General features: G+C 29.3%; 1 long non-coding RNA gene across 1 annotated transcript; it reads right to left on the bottom strand.

Moving 5' to 3' along the window:
• Nucleotides 1–9,170: 9,170 nt before the first annotated feature.
• On the bottom strand, nucleotides 9,171–12,412 carry LOC130947878 (uncharacterized). Its single transcript, XR_009072841.1, has 4 exons — nucleotides 11,871–12,412; nucleotides 11,223–11,763; nucleotides 11,000–11,111; nucleotides 9,171–9,496 (listed from the first exon to the last, which is right to left on the bottom strand). It is a non-coding gene; the product is annotated as an uncharacterized LOC130947878 (long non-coding RNA).
• Between the last annotated feature and the right edge of the window lie 5,054 nt (nucleotides 12,413–17,466).

The raw sequence follows: 17,466 nt of genomic DNA, 5'->3' as shown, positions 1-17,466 counted from the left end.
AGTTCTTCTATCTTTATTTCAAGATTATTTTTCGGAATATTTATCTGAAAGTATAATTTAAATAACATGTCTCTAAAATAGAAAATATTTTAAATTTTAGAATCTTGTCTATGTAGTTTGGTATTTTTATACGTTTTGATTTTTGATTTATTGAAGAATCGTGTGAGCTTTTAAAACTATATGTTAATTCTTGAATGAATGTATGATATAGCTTTAAAAAAGTTATTTCCTATGATAAAATCCATTCCAGAATCTAACATATATATTGATGGAACAATGAACCTATAATTTTGAATAAAAATTTCAACCATCTCTGCTTTTTGGTCAATTTTATGTATTGATTTGTCAGCTATTCTAACTCTTAATGGTTTCTTAATTTTTTCCAATCAAGTTTTATTTGAACTAGCAAAGCATTGTGTTGCTCCAGAATCTATGAAAGCATTTATAAACTTTTCGTTTTTTATAGTAATAAATGTTGCATTATTACTCAGTCTCTGAGTCTGTTTCCGAGACATATTCAAAAATATAGTCTAAGTTATCATTAGATTCCTCTAATGGTTCCATGAAACAAGACTTAGCAATTTTTATTTGTTTAATAAGATTTTTTTTTATCCTTCTTTTTTGGGATTCATTTGCATAGTGTCCTTCTTCTTGGCAATACCAACACTACAATTTTCTTTTTTATTCGGGCAATAGTCATTTTTGTCTTTTGTTTTTATCGTTATTTCTTTTTCTAAAATACCTCTTTTTTCTCCAGTTTGGATATTTTCTTTTTCTAAAATTGATATTTCTTTTTCTTTGAAAATTTTTATTAAGACCATATTTTTGGGGTACTCTCATTATCTTGACAACAAATTCTAATTATATTCGCAAATCTTTTTTGAGTGGCTTCTTGCATACACGTTCTTTTATTTCCTCTCTTATTGCAGAGGTGCTCCACCAAATTATTTTCAATTGTCCCTATTTATTTTCTCTTATAAATCTTCCCATTATAAATTCATTAGCAGGATATGGAAGTTTGTTATATACATACTAAGATATGATTTTTCTTCTTCTTTTAATTTGTAATAATGTATCTATATTCGCATATATAGATTCCACATTACATAGATCATATATCTGAATATTAGCTAAATGGTTTTTGCTTCTTGATATTCTTTATTATAGACTTCTTGTTTTGATCTATAATATTTTTTCCAAAAAATTCTTTATATAGAATCTCATTATATAATATCTTATCATAAGTTGTTGCTTTTGTTGCTAAATCTTCTATTATTTAGTTTTCTATTGATGTCATAATCTCTTAGTTCCTTTAGTATGAAACCCTGTAATTCCAAATATCTCTTCCAGACAATTCACTAAGCTTTGGATTAGTAAAAGCTTCTAATAAAAAGGAATTCAACCAATTTTCAAAAATTTCTTTTCATTCTTTTACAGTCTAAGTCAAGCATTCTTTCTTCTTCTATTTCCTGGATTTTAGGGACGTATTTTGGATGGTATTTTTGTATATTTTGAATCTTTATTTATAAACTTTTTTTTAAAAGCAATTATCAAAACCTGTTTCCCATTTAAATTGAGATTGATTATCCTTAGATGTTCCAGCTTCATTTTAACTTGTATTGGAATTGCTGGTTCTTCGTCACTTGAATAATCTAAGATATGTTCTTCATTTTCTATATTTTCAGAATTTACTAATTCTTCTTCTATTTGAAATTCCTGTTCCATAATTTATTTTCTTGAGCCATTTTTAATTGTTTAAAAAGCATTGTAACTTCTTCTAATTTTTCTTTAATATTCATATTTTAGTGGTGGTTTTACTTTTAAATCTGTTATGTTGATATGTTTTAAATTTTTTCTTCCTTGGGATTTTCTTTTTCCTTATTTCTTTGAAATTTTATGGATGTTAATATTTCTTCAAGCATATCTACTATAGAATTTAATTGTGGGTTAAAAGTATGATATAGATGTGGAGAATCATTTTCATGGTAACATTTTTTAGAAATTCCGTGTGAAAAATATTTTTCAGGTTTTTGAAGTCCTTCAATAAAACTTATAGTAAAAGGATAAGGGAAAAGAAGGTATCCCTGTCTTAAGCCTCTCTGTGGTACCACCTCCTTGGATAGGACTCCATTGATTTTGAACTTGTATCTCACTCTTCTCATCCATTCCATGATTAGCTTTGTTCAATCCTCTTCAAATCCGAATGATAAAAGAACTTTTTTTAGGAAATCTCACTCCATCCAGTCATATGCCTTATTTATGTCCAATTTGATGGCTAGGTCCTTTGAACTTTTTCTTCCTTCACTCTTTAAGATGTGGAAAGCCTCTTGAACTACTATGTTGTCTTAAATCATTCTTCCTCCCATAAATGAACTTTGTACGGTGAAATAATCTTGTCGAGAATCCTTTAAGTCATCCCACTATAATTTATGGACGATCTTGTAAATATAGTTACAGCAACTTATAGGAGGCAAATGATTTATAGATTCAACTGACTTTATTTTAGAGACAAGAGTCACCTGAGTATCATTGATTTGTTTTGGGATCTTCCCTTCTTTGAAAAAATTTCTAATCACAACGCACTCTTCTTCTGAATAGTATCCTAATGCTTCTGGAAAAAGCGTCCATTGAGTCCATCTGGACCTGGAGCCCTGTTCTTGTCCATACTAAATGTTGCCTTTTTAATCTCATCGTCACTGATATCCTCCTTTAATTTCTTGTTCATCATTAGTAACTCTTCTTGGAACTTTGCTTATACATTCCTTCATCTCTCTATCTCTATTAGTTTTGAATAGCTCCGAAAAATAATCCTCTATGAGCTTCAACGTTTTCTCTTTTCATTGGATCCACTGCCCTGTGAACTCTGCAGCCTTTCAGTCAGTCCTATTTTGCCCCTTCTTTGAATAGTTGAATCATGGAAAAAAGTGGTATTCTTGTCTCCACAATTCAACCATTTTATCCTTGCTCTTTGTCCCCAGTATTTCTCTTCTCTCTTCCATAATTCTATGATGTTTCTTTTTGCTTCAGCTATAAGTTGTTGTTGTTCTTGTGTTTGATAAGAATTCTGCGATTTCTGGACCTTGTTTGCCACTTCAATATTTCTCTGCCTGCCCTCCAAAGTCTCTCTACTCCAGGCTGTTAATCTTCTTTACAGTTACTGATTTGGTTCATTAAATATGTCGACTCCTCTTTGCTGTTGTACTTATTCCATCCTCTTCTTATGACTTCGCTGCATTCTCTCCTATCGTTCCAATAGTTCTCATATCCAAAAAGCTTTTGATTTTTCTCAATCGGTTTGGCGTTGAGAACTAATGGGCAGTGATCTGATGATATGGCTAAGAGAGATATAAGATTAGCATTTTTAAACATAGACCTCCATTTCCAATTAATGAGAGCTCAGTCCAATTTTCCTTTGGTGACAAATCATTCCCTAGGATTACTGAACCAAGTGAATTTGCTACCTTTCAAGTCCATATCCAGTAGAGCGTTTGTGCAAACGATTTCTCTAAATTCCTCTATCTAAATCCTTGGTTTCAACTGCTTCCCTTCCTTTTCTTCTTGGCATAGGATTTCTTTGAAGTCATCAATCAAACATCCTGGCTCATTTGTGAATTCTAAATTTTTGGTCAATACTTTCGACAACTTTCTTCTCTTTTTGAAAAAAGGATTTCCGTAAGTAAAGCAGCAATTCCATGTATTGCCATTCGAGTCAGCAATATTTATAATTATGAAATTATGACACCTAGAGTAAACAACAATATTCATTCTATTTTTTCACATTAAATATAAATTGCCGGACAATCTCCGGAGTTCTACACAAAAATTTTTTTCATAATATAACTTTCTAGCTATAGCTTTAATTTTATCCACTTTGGCTCTGGTCTCCATAAGGTAGAGACCAGTCAGCTTCACCTGTTTGCACAAGTTTTTTAGCTCTGCGGCTGTCACAGCAGCCACCACACCACGACAGTTCCAGCTTAAAATACTCATGGCTAGGTTGGGGGCATGTTTATGCATGTCTCCTCAGTTATGAGTGTAGTGTCCCTCTCTGTTGCATCTCCCTATTCCATCTTGTATTCTTTTGTCCTCTTCTCTTTCTTCATCATTACTTCTTCCATATCATCCCATGTGTTTTCAGTCAGCATCCGCTATTCTTTCTGAGCTCTCTTTCTCTTCAAATTCAACCCCTCTTTGACTTGCTTGCTCAATTTATCCTCCCATATCTTTAGGATTTTCTCATTACTGCCTCTGTTCTTTGGACTTTCGTCCTCTTCTGATGCCAATTTAACATAGTAAGAACCTCCTTTTCCATCATCATACTCTACTATTTCTTTTTTTTTTTTGCTTGTTCCTTTGTAACTTCCCTCTGTGTCCCTCAAGCTCCATAAACCTTTTAGTGCTAACTCCCTATTATTTCTTTCTTCATGAACAGACATAGTCTTCAATAGCATGGTGTTCTTTTTATGCCACAGACTTAGTGTGCAGTATTTGAAAACTTCTTTATTGATATCTCCTTGCTGAATTTGTTTAGAGAAATTGTTGATCCATGAATTCTCCTCTGTTTCTTAGTTCATTCCTTGTCTTTGGTTCTAGCCCATTGTTGAAAGAGGATCCATTATCTCTATTTTGCTTTCTTTTTGTGAAGACTCTCCTATCTGTCCCTGTTCTTTTTTTGAGTTGGGCCCTTGAGATGGTAGGCCCAATATGTTTAGGGTTATTATTCTCCTTCTTGTTCCCTTGTAGCTCTTCTATTCCTTTTTTCCTCTTTTCCTCTTTTCTTTTCTTTCTCATAGATCCCTGATAATGCTGTCCATTACATTGACAATGCTAATATTCGAATTTTCTGCATTCCCTTTTACTGATGGGACTAAATCATCCTCTCCATCTTTCTTTTTGCCGTCCTTACCCCTATATATCTTGTAGCAGTTGCCTTCTAGAAACCACCTCCTCATCAAACACAACTTTAATCCGCTGGATATTTTCACTCTCTTCCGTTCTCTCTCCTTTCTCACTCTCCTTTGATTTTGTTGTGTTTGCATGCGTCATGTTCAACTCATTCTGGGTTTGTTCCCAACTTTTCTCCTTTCTCTTGGGTTCTTTAGAGCTAGAGATCTAAACTGTGTGTTGCAAGATCAGCAGTGTATCTTGGCTTAGATTTATCCCAAATAGCCATCTCCATAGGTTTGTTGTAGCTCTTCATGTCATGCCCTATAATACCACACTTGAAACAAAAGCAGTTTTTAGAGTCTCTTATACCTAAAATAACCCAGGTTTTTGGAGCATTCCTTCTCTTAAGCCAAAACCCTGTCTGATGAGGTTTGTTACGTCTATAACTGCTTAAAATCAAAGAAAATTTTCATAAGTGCACCTTTCTCAAGCGAGTCTTTTGCTTTTGATAAAATTTCAATCATGCCTCCCACTACTATGGCTGCTTCCACATTCAAATATTCTAAAGGCACTCCATGGAGTTGTATCCAGAATTCCATGTGATCATGGTTGACATCCCAAATGGATTCATCTTGTAGCCAAACTTTTAGGTGATCAGGTTGCTCTAACATTCTAAAGTCCACTTTCCAGCATTTGTTTACCTTTTTTTCCATCTTTGAAGCTAATGAGCACCTCGTTTCTTTTCACTTTAGTGATAGCTATTCCTTTCGAATTACTCCACATTCCTAAGATGGTGTTTTTGCACACTTTGAATTTTACCTCTTTTTTGGCAATGATTTTTCCAACAATGTTTAAGTAATCTGTTTTATATCCAGGACTCTAGTTTAGATCAATGCTGATGGTCTTTCCCTCTATTGGATCAATGTCGTTGTTGTTAGACATGTTGTACTAGATAGACATAGTAATGGTGTATAGAAGCGTTTCAATTACAGGTGGTATATACTAAACTTAATGAGTAAAAAAATTGCGATGGGTTTGAAGATATTGTTCTGATGTTTGAAAAGAATATTTATAGGTCAAGATAAAGACGTTGACTTGGGATAGTTGTGGAAGCTATGATAAAGAAAAGGAATAGAAAAAATAAGATGAAGAAATTCAGGCTTGAAACTGACATTGTTATATTGTGAATGTAGTACTGAGAACATATCAAAGCAAGTTAAGAATATAGAGATGTTGGGCAGGATGTGTGTATGATCTTTCAAGATTAATGATAAAGGGTATATAGATGATAAAGGAACAAGTTTTCCTTGAAAAACAGAACTTGAAGCTTTAAACTACTCTCCAGTTGAAGAATTTTTCTCTCCATTGAGAGAATCTAACCTATATAAGGGATTAAACACCTCCTTATTAGGCCACATCCACATTCACAACTTAATGGATATCCAAATCTCTTTTAATTAGTGGCCCAAATCTTTAATACTGGCCTAAAACTACTTGTCTAATGGGTCATTCCCTTGTCATTAGGCCATAGTTATTCAACCTAGGCCGATCCAGTTTGTCGAATTGAAAATCCGGTTAGCCGGTTATCATTTAAATCGGTTAAACAATTAATTCGGTCAAATTTAGTCAAATTTAATTTAGTCAAAATCGGTTAAAACTGACACGATCAAATCAGATAAAACTCAGTTAATTAACTAGAAACAATTAGATAAAACTCAATCAAACTAAAAAAATTATTTTCTATACATGATATTTTTCTATTAAATGTATTACACAAATAAAATAAAATTATATTTATAAATTAAAAAAATAATTTTTTATTAATTACAACATTTTTTGTTTTAATGATTATTATTTTTATTTTTTATTTTATAAATTCTTGAAGATCATAATAAATATAAACCAATTGATGAGTTATTAAAATTTAAAAATAATAATTAATTTAATACAAAATCAAATTTTATATAATTATAATAAAAAAATATATTTTTAAGTGTTTTAGTATTTTTGTTTGACCGATCAAAGAGTAATTCATCATGAATATGAGCTTCATTTAAGGACTTATCATTCGACTAACACAGGTTAGTTAAAAGAATGTATCTAACTAATTCATATTCTAAAATCACTAGTTAAAAATATAAAAATTAAACAACTAAACACTTGTTTGTTTAATATATTAAAAATAAAAATTATTTTTACAGTATAAATATTATCTATTAATTAGTCTTTGATATATTATTTTATTTTAGGGTAAAATATCTCCATAAACCAAAGGGAGATGGATTTTACGTGAATCCACCAAATCAAAATTCGTTTACGCGCAGCATGTTTCAGAGCATATTTTTATATAAATCAAATCGATGGAACTCGATTTAGGCATACAAGTAGTAAATCAAATGGATGAAATTCGAATTACTAATGATGAGAGTAAATTGAATTGACAAGATTCGATTTTGTATGGATATAAGTTTGCTTCAAGATAAATCGACCCTATCAAATTCAATATAGCATGCATATATCTAGATACATATAATTCGCAGCCATTAAATTCGATTTACGTGCAAAATACACGAATTCCATCAATCGAATCCATGAAATCTAATTTACTAAAGTTTAAAAATTTTTAGTATGTATAGATTAGTACCGAATACATTACAAATTTGTATAGTACTCATCATAACATCTTTTAAGCAACTTTTAAATTTTATAAAATTATTTACAAAAAAGGGGCTTATAATAAAAATCTAAAACTTTATAAAAATATTTAATTTAAATTGTTATTAAACTTTTAGTTGTACTCATTATAAATGAATAATTAGAATAAAAAAATTTTAAAAATTATAACCATATAAAATGAATGAACGATTTAAAAATAGACAATCTAACAATATTGAAAGCTAATTAATTTAAAAATATAGTTTAAAACATAAATCCTTCACATAATTACATAATTACGAATTTATGATATTAAACACTTTCCAAAAAATTATTCTAATGCTTGACTTCTAAATAACAAATTATTTATTTAAATAGTTTAATTTTTATCTAACCTAATATAATAAAGTAGATTTAAATCTTATTATTATAATTATTACTATTATATATATATTATCTATATTCTCTTATTGTAAATAATTTATAAAATATGGAAAATTTTTAGAAGATTTTATGAGTAATATAAAAATTTGTAAGTCAATTTATATAAATCAGTTCACTAGAAAAAATGTTTAATAACAACTTGTAAGTTAATTTATGTAACATAGTACAACTAAAATTTTTAATAACAATTTTGAAATAGTCACCAAAAATAATAATTTTGAAATTAAATATCGTTATGACGAGTACTATAAAAATTTGTAATGTATTTGTTACTAACCTATACATCATAAAAAATTTTAAACTCTGTAAAATGCAATTTTTTTCATAGACTCGCATTATCGAACTAATTGAATTGGATTTAGCATTGATTCCATATAGATATAATTGTTGGTATAAGATACAGTAAACCAAATTTAACCTCTTCAAATTAAATTACATGTACCCAGGTGTATGGATGCTAAATCGAATTTAGTAGGGTCGATTTACTTTACATTCATGCTAAATCGAATCATGCCGATTCGATTTACTTTTATTGCTAATAATTCGAATTTCATCAATTCAATTTACTACTTGTATGCCTAAATCGAGTTGCATCAATGCGATTTATATAAAAATATGTTTGAAATATGCATGTAACGAATTTTGATTTGGGGATTCACGCTATGGTTTATGGAGGTGTTTTATCCTTAATTTTATCCTAAAACTGATTTATTATTAAATTATTTTTACTTCATTCAGAAATAAGATATACAAGTTACTGCTCTGTAAAGTAAACTGACAAATCTTCTTTTATTTTCGTCTAACTGAAAATTTGATTTTAAAATGGATATTTGTGTATGTTTTTTAATTAAAAAATGAAAATAAAGATAAAATTTGAAAGTGAAATTGAAAAAAAATTGAATATTTATTCTATTCAAAAGTATTTATTTTGCTTATTACAGGAAAGTTTGCAAAAATTGAAAAAAAAAACTCTTTAAATTATTTTGGATAACCATATAAAAACTTTAAATTAAGAAGTAATACAGTTAAAAAATTTTACTAGAGCAAGTATAATTTTTGTTTTATTTTTGTAGAGAAAAGGATAAAGAGATTTTTGATATTTTACTCCGCAGATATTTAAGTCTTAGATGATTTGAAAAATATTTAATGTAACACCCTCACTATCTGAAATCACGCTTCCGGCTGCGTCACTCTGATAGCAAGAAGTATTACAACTACTTTACATACTAAATAGTAAAATAGGAGCCTGTGCCTCGAAACTGTATCGCTGATTTTTTTTTAAAACCAGAAATAAACACTTTATCTTAAGAAAAATACAAACAGGCATAGGTTCATATACAAGACTCCTTACATAATAACTCATAATATAATATACATATAAAACATATAATTCCTATCCCTCTTATAAACTTGTAATAACAAAGACGAGGGAAGAAAATAATCTAATTAATACAATAACTTAATAAACCAAACGCAGTATAACTCTTCTTAAAACTTCTTCATCCAGTTCCTGAAAAGATAAAGCTGTAGGGGTGAAAACCTAACCACACGGTCTCACCACGGAGTTTCAAAGTTGTCATAAGAAGATGTTTAATAGGAAAACCATTTTCAAGCTTAGTGATTATCATTGCCTTATGAATCTTTTAAAAACCAATAGATAATCGTTCAAAACCTTTTCAAAGAAACAATGTTTAATCTTTCAGAAATCTGAGACCTTTCCTTTCTTATAAGAAAATCTCAATCAGAGACTAACCACGCAATCAAACAACACAATCATTAATTCAGCATCAAAGTTCAATCTCAAATGTAGCACACCAGGACAAACACAGGCAAGGCAGACAAGGAAAGCACAAGTAGGCAACAGTTACAGCAAATAGTTCAAGTAGCAGTTACAAACAGTTTAGCAATTAGACAAACCAAAACAAGTTCAAACTCAAGCAAAGCATACAAATGCATATGATGCATGCCTGTCCTATGGCTGATGAGGCTCATCTGTCGGTTATCCAGCCAACCCGACAAGTCTGAATTGTCCTTAGACTGTCCCCCGACGTGCATCCCAAGAGTCTATGCATAGCTTTTCTCAAATAATCAATATTGCTCAATGGGGGTAACATACCCGGGAATTTATATAGTGCCCGGTCACACTTACGTCGTAGGGTCAACAGAGTATCGAATTTTCAACCTGGTACACGTGGGGGCAAGCCACAGCACTTTATCTAGGGAACCTCGTATCTCAGATAATCCAAATTCATAAGCCATATCTCATTTTCAAATTCATTCAAAAACCATATTTCAAAGAAAATCATCATCATCCTTCTTTTCATTCCGTTCATTAACAATCCCAATACAAAACATAATTCTTTCTTTGATAAATAAAGTAATCTTAAACCATATAATGCTTAAAATTAAATCTTTTTAAAATAACTACTTTAAATGAAACTTCTAATTTTATAAAATTTCGACAGCATTTCCTCTAAAAATCAGATTCTGCCACCCTTTTCGGGTCCCAACAAAACCATTTCTCAAACTCCTTTCAATTCAATTTCAAAATCAGACCAATTTCAATATCTTAGTCCATTTTCAATTTAAACTCATTTTTCAACAAATCAAACTCATTTTCAATATTATAATCCTTTTCAGATCTCAATTAATTTCCAACAAAGCCAACCTAACATTTACTCAAACCCTTTCCAACGGTTCAAATCCAAGTCATTCACAAATCTCAAGTCATTTTCCAAACCCAAACTAATTCTAACATCAAATCATTTTTTCCAATTTCTCAAATTATACTTGATAAACATTCAAATCGGAATTTCAAATTAATCTTTCACTAGCTATCTCAATACCAACTCAATATTCAGAAATAACCACAGTCAAGTAAGCAATCACATTCATTCAAGACAATTCAGTTCAATTCATAAGACTCCATAATCACTAAAAATAATTATTTGCTTAAATATCAATTTATAACAACTCTTAAGAATAAAAATGAGTTTAATGAAAACGCCCCTACCTCAATTTAGTTTAAACGCATCAATTCCTCTTTTGTTCATCACTTCTGTTTGGCTTATGATCCTCACAGAGAGCAATTGCCTTACCAGCCTTTGATATTATAGTCCTATAATCTTCAACATTAGCAACATAGAGATGGTTATCAATCAAAACAGCAGTTGAAGCAGTAGAGCTATCATCCCAGTAAATGTCTTCTTCAGAATACAGAAATTGAGAATTAGTACCTTGGTACGTTTCACTTATAGCCAATTTGGCATCAGTAAAAAAATGGATGCTTCATGAGATTATCAAAGAGATGCTTTTTTTTCAAATACTCTGCAGCACGAGAACCACCATGACCATCAAATGTTCCAAGTAAGCATATTGAATTACCACCAATTTTCAATGTTTTAATATCATAAAAGTCCTCCATCTTAATACCCACAGCTAAGCCTTCCATCCTCACTATTCCACCCTCCACTTGCAAACCGGCCATCATCATCTTTCTCTCGCATCATATCTACAGGGGAACCAGCACTTCTTGACACGGAACCCGTACCCACCATCATCACTGGGAATGTCTTGAATTGACGAGTAGGCGAATAAGAAATACTAGGGACAGCTTGCAAACTCCTCCTAGTGTTGTTTATTCTCACTCATTTGGCAAAGGTTCCAGCTTGAACAACCAAAGACCTTACACAACTGCTGCATACCATCTAAACGACCAACCAAGAAGACAAGGGTTCCGGCGGCAGCTCCAATAGCTACCTCTAGTGGGGGCGGCAGCTGAATAACTCACAATAACAACTTCATTCAACATAAACACTCTCTCACAACAGCAACGAAACAACTTAAGCGTACAAAACGAGATCAGAAATAAGGGTAAGGCTCACCAGAGCAGTAGCGGCTTCAACGGTGGTTCTCCGCCGACAACGACGCCATTTTCCGGCAATCGAGGCACGGTTACAGCAACGGCGGTGGCAGAACAGCAACTCCAAGAATCCAACCAATGAACCAATCTTCACCAAATTCCAAACCTTGATTTTGGAAAATCCAATCTACGAATCTTCCTCATCAAACCCCGATGACACCGTGCAACTCACCGGCATCCATGGCAGCGACGGAGATGAAGCACGACAGTGGGCTGCTATGTACATCGCATCTTTTCCTCTCTCCTTCGTCCAATGGCAACGACGACGGCAAGGGTTCTGGCGGCGACGCGAATGCTTTCAACAGACGGCGGTGGTGGCTCTGATTACGACAACAAGGTGCGGCGGTGGCGACGAGGCAGTAGTAGTGTGTGACGATGGTGGTGCGAGCTGGACAGCGGCGACCTCTTCTCCTCCCTCTCCATCCTCGGCTCTCTTCTCCCCTTCGTTCTCCCTCTTCTCTATTTCCGTTTCCCCCTTTTTCTCCTTTTTTCCCCTCTCCATTTTTTTTCCTTTTTCCTTTTCTTTTCTTTTGGTTTTGCTGAAGGCTGAGGCATAAGGGCTGAGGTGTGGCGGTGATAAATTAAGGTTAGAATAAAGTGATTTAGATAATTTTAATAAAATTAGAGGTATAGAGTATTAATTAAAAATCTAATTTAGTCCCTCAAAATTATTTTAAAATATTATTTAATTATAAATTTGTTAATTAATTTTTAATAAGTATTTTAATTTAAAATTAGAGATAATATAATTTATTTTTTTGTTTATAAAATTAAAGTATTAAATTCTAAAATCTCAATTATTTAAATTAAATCATATAAAATTTTTATCCTTTTATAACTGTTAAGTTGTATAATTTAAATATAGAAAATTACTTAATGATTATGAGATTAAGTAAAATTTTTAATTTAATTATCAAAATTTAATTTAATTACTTTTAATAAAATAATTTTTAAAAATAAAATTTTTAATAAATAAATAAATTAAAACTAACTCATAATAATATATATATTTTTTTAAATCCTGGATCTTAAATTTAAATTTCTGACTTTCTTAAAATCTAGACACATTGATTCTTATTATTCATTTGAGTTTGTCAGACTCAACAGAACAATCAAACGTGACTCTCATTATGTCGACCTGACCGATACGGAGGTTCACGTGGGAGAATTTTTAAAATGAGACAAATTAAACCTAAAAATTGATGTGTCCAAATTTTAAAAAAGTCAGAAACTTAAATATATTTTTAAATATTCAGGGACTTAAATATTCGTAAATAAAAAAGTTACTGTCAATTACTTGAACTACTTTCTTTTTCCAAATTATACATTATTAAATTATGATTGTTGAATTAAATTATACATGATATATAATCGATTTTTGCTTAGTGGATGAAAAAACTTTAATATTTTTATTTATTAAAATATTTACTGCTAATAAAACTTTAAACTTTTATGGTAGCATTTTATGAAGTACAGACAGTTCGCTGAATTGTCGTATTCATGTGTCAGACACATTTTGGATACGATATTCATTGTCACCGATACTCGTCCAACACGTGTGTCTGTTGTGTCCAACCGTGTCTTAATAAAAAATAAAAAATTTTATTCGGACACGTTTGGACACACCTAAATACCATCACGTCTCAGTGTGTTCAATCTTATTCTTAACATATTCTTAAAATAAATTTAGATATAGTATATATTATTATTATTTATTAAAACAAAAAATATTTTAAATATTCGATATAATTAAAATAAGATATTAAAAATAATTTACAAAATTAATTTATATTTTAATATCAATAAATATCAAAATATTATTATGATTTATCTAAAAAATACTTTATATTTTATATGTATGCGTATTTTCATGTCATGTAAGATTTTAAAATTTGTCTGTCGGCGTGTTCCGTGTCATGTCGTGTCCCGTATTTGTGTTAGTGTCCATGCATCATAAGTAGCATTTGTATAAGTTCTTTTTTTGTGACTATTTGTATAAGTTCTTTAAGTTCAAATTTTATAGACTTGTAAGTGTAACAGAAAAAGAAGATAAGATAAAGAAAATAATAAATTATAATAAATAAATAATATCTTTTAGAAAAAAAAAACAAAGTTGTATTCATATTTTTTTTTTTTTAATAATGATACTATTCTTTGTTATATAGCTAAGTCCATTATATGTGTTATATTAATAGCTATTCGCATTAAAACGAGAATATATAAACTTGTGAAAATTTCGTAAGTCTTATTTAATTCCTTTAAACTTTTATGAGAAGACATGGTTTCACTGATACCTCAGTTTCAAAAAGTTAAGAAAGTTTCAAATAAAATTTTTTATTCCAATAATGGTACTAAGCGATTAAGTGTAAATATTAACATAACAGTGCAAAAATATCTCGATAAAATAATGAATAATAATACTAATAATAAAAGCACGGGTAAAAGACATATAAACATTACTAATATTATTATTATATTATTAATAGACAAACACCAAATAAACAAGAGGGGTATTATGTAATAAATTGCTTATATAAATCGTTGTATGCAAAAACGATTTACCAAGCAAAAGAAGCTAAGCAATGCACAAATCCACCTAATTCATAATTAAATTATCCTAAATCGTTTTGGTTTACAATATATATATAAGTAACTGAATTCAATTTAGGTTAGACATATAATATTAAAGACAATTTTATTTAGGTGTTTTACCCTGAAAACATTATTGCTTGTTTGAAAAAAATAGAAAAAAAGAATAACATATAGAGTAGGAAACAAATAACATTTATTTAAAAAAATACAATTGTGTTTCATTTATGGTTAGCATAAACTATTAGCTAAAAATAATAACATAAAAAGTCTATTAAAAAGCTATAATAGAAAAAAAAAGAACTATTTAAAAAAATATTTTTACAACGACGATGAGTTTTTTAAAAATCGATTTTAATTTTTGCATTTCTCCCTTTTTTTCGTATAACCTGTCAAGAACAATTAATTTTAAGAAATTAAGAGATGAATGAATGTACTGAAAAAAAAAAAAAGAACACAATAAAATATCTAAAATTCAAATCCCAATTCCAATTTACAAGTAGCATTGTACTTTATTTTTTTTAATATAACTTTATTTAATTGCATATACCAAAATTAAGTAATACGAGAATCGAAAATATTTGGTAAGTGATAACTAAAAAAATTAACTAAAACAATCAAAATTTATTTTATTTAATATTTATTAATTATTATGATAAATAATAATTATTAAATAAAATAAATTTTAATTTTTTTTCTCTCTAACATTACATACAATACCTAGTTACGTCACCATATAATATATACAAACATTTAGGCTCTACTTTTTCTAGAAAAAGTTTATATAGTAATATTAGTTTAAAACTTTTATTATTGTTTTTATCAAAAGCATTTTACACTGTAATTTAATCAAATTTATTACGATGGTAAAAAGATGGATATTAAGATATAAATACAAAATTAACCACACCTTAAAATTATGGCAACATAGGACTATAGAAGGATTAAGTAAAATAAACATGTTAACACATTAATTTAGGACAAATTATTTAAATAAAATAAATGACAATTAAAATTATTTATATATAACTTTTATAAAAAAATAATGACTTGTATACACTTTTTCATAATTCTATATAAATTACGAAAATAACAAAAACCACATAATTTAGCGTAGTTTTCATGCAACACGTGAATGATTAAAAATCATTAGGTAGAGCAGTTTCATATACTTTTGTGTTGTTTTGGGTATATAGAATTTGTTTTTATTTTTTTTTATCATATCCTTTATTCTAGTAAAGCAAGAAATAATTCATCGTCATGACAAATTTATTGTCATGTACAAGACGAAATTTAAATTTTTAATATAAATTAATGAATTAACAACTAGATCAACTTAACTTAATTAATTTGTGATATGAATTAAAAATTACAAAAATGTTATTTGTACACTAAAATCAGTCATCAATGTATTTATGTATAAATACATGTGTGATTTAATTTATTTTCAATATATATTTGTAGGTTTAATTACTTTATAGATCTTTATAATTTTACCAAATTTTCAATTAAGTCCCTATACTTTTTTTCCTTTTAATTGGGTCCTTATACATTATTTTTTTTTTTAATTTAGTCCTTGTTAACGTTAAACGTCAAAAAAATGTTAGTAAATAGTAAAATTACTTGTATACCCTTAGGGACCTAATTAAAAAGAAAAAAAAAACATAAGAACCTAATTGAAAATTCGATAAAATTATAAATATTCAATAAAAGATATTCCTATAATCCCTATCAAATAATTTTAGGACATAAAAGATATTTCTATAATCTCTTTTATTTTGTCACCATCATCATTTTGCTTATTTATATACAAATTGTACTAGATACCTTCTCTTTTTTTAACTTCTAAAATACCTTATTTTAAGAACATACAAAAAAAAGGAATAGCTAAAATGAAACAAAATTAATAGTAATAAGTATATATAAAATTCAGTTTCTATGATTCAAGTATATTCATTATGATCATGTAACATTTTACATTTGTGTGGATTCATAGAATATAATTTGTATCTTTATCATATCATGGTACACCATAGACCACCACAAGACTATGTAATTTGTGTTATGAAATTTGAAATCTAAAAATAAAAATCACAGAGAACGTAGTTTCAATGTAATACAGATAAGCTGAAAATCATGTTGCAGCCTCCCACTCTTTGATCAACAAGATATCCTTTTCTACCAAAATTAGTTATTGTGTTGCAGCCTCCCGCTCTCTTTGGAGGTTCTCCAGTCACCGCCATATACACCTCTATTATTGAAAACAATCACTACCACATGTAATTAGTACCGAACCAATGTCTAAATTGAAACAAAAAAAAAAAAAGATTAATCATCACATAATTGCAAGAGTAATTTATTACATATAAAAGCAAATATATGCAACCATATATGATCATATCAACATAACGAAAGAACTTTCATATGACATATGGTAACAAGAACCATTGATAGAGTAATAACTAAAATGATTTATAAAAACTAATTTCTATATGGTTCCTCAAACAAGAGAACTAATTTGACTGACAAAATTCCAAAAACAAGTATATTGAAGGCATGAATTTTTTCTATGTTTAGGTTAGAACAAGCAATACATATTTTCTCAAGTATCAATAAAAGACAAGATATATAAGGCAATAGTCCAGGATTTTCTCTACACATTCCTGAATTAAACCATGTAAAAAAGTATCAATAGTCACCTATTCATTTATAATTTAGTTTCGAGAAGAAGGAACTCTTACAAACAATTCCGACAAATTCAGGACGATATAAAAAGAGAAAAAGGAAATTCAATTTCATAATCAACATCGTCACAGCAACAACAATCAACAATAAACAAAATTCATAATCAATAAAACCATTTCATATATCAATTCATCAATTAACAAAATTCTACGAAAATATCCAGAGTCATCTCAATTTTTGGCTTATCTTGCTCACTTTGATCTAGTTTTATAAAATACCCATTA

The sequence above is a fragment of the Arachis stenosperma genome, chromosome 9 (genome assembly GCF_014773155.1).
Source record: "Arachis stenosperma cultivar V10309 chromosome 9, arast.V10309.gnm1.PFL2, whole genome shotgun sequence".
NCBI classification, from domain to species: domain Eukaryota; kingdom Viridiplantae; phylum Streptophyta; class Magnoliopsida; order Fabales; family Fabaceae; genus Arachis; species Arachis stenosperma.
The sequence above is the reverse complement of the archived record's forward strand: the minus strand, read 5'-3'. Positions and strand labels throughout refer to the sequence as shown.